The sequence below is a fragment of the Rhea americana genome, unplaced genomic scaffold, assembly GCF_003343005.1.
Source record: "Rhea americana isolate MKP2758 unplaced genomic scaffold, rheAme1 scaffold_481, whole genome shotgun sequence".
Classification (NCBI taxonomy): Eukaryota; Metazoa; Chordata; class Aves; order Rheiformes; family Rheidae; genus Rhea; species Rhea americana.
This window is the reverse complement of record NW_028186625.1, coordinates 240,038-240,892: the sequence shown is the minus strand read 5'-3', so window position 1 is coordinate 240,892 and position 855 is coordinate 240,038.

The window sequence follows — 855 nt, the reverse complement described above, 5'->3', positions numbered from 1 at the left end:
CGTACTGTCCTTGCAGACCCGGGGGTCCGAGCAACGCTGGCTTCTCTAGTGCACCTCAGGGGATTAGGGCTGCCGGGGGATGGCGGGGAGTCCCGCAGGGAGAGCGCTGTGATGCTCCTTCGCAGGCCRACTGCAGCGGTATTTGGGCTTTTTTTTCGGTCTAAATATTGACCGCGATGCTTTTTGATGCTAACGTGGTCCCTGGCTATGGTTCCTTAGTGTCCTTTCAGCTACCGCAGCTGAAACATCCCTTCACGCATTTTCCTTCTCTYCACTGAGCAGATTTTGATCAAAACTGGTTTTTTTGGGGGTTTTTTTTTTGTTTTTTTTTATGTTCTCAAACACCAGCAGGAAATGCGCTCGGTGGAGGGGGGGAATCACCTTSCTCTCCCTAGGAAGATGCTCTTTACACCAGCTCCCCCCACTCTGACATTATTCCACAGCTCTCTCCCACTGCGGGATTTTTTTTTTCTCTCTCTTTCTCTCTTTTTTTGGTTATTATTTTATTTTTCTATCATACTGAAGGAATTCGCTCTCCGATCCCTGCCCTATCTTCCCGTAGCAGTTACTAAATGCAAAAATCTCCCCGAGCTCTTCGTGGCTGCCGCGGGGTTTGCAGACGCCGGTACCAAACCGGGGCAGATTGGGGAAGGGGGGGGGTCGCCTTTCCCTCCACCCGTTTTTCAGCCGGCAGCGGGAGCTCGGAGCCCCTGGAGATGCTTCCCGGCCTCGCTTCTCCCTTTGCAGCTGCTGCATGTGTTAATGCATGGGGTGAGGGGGGAGCAAAGGGAGGGAGGCGGCGACGGCCTCGGTGCCCCCGGCATCCCGCCGCCGGGCTCGGGGGCTGTTGCAGCC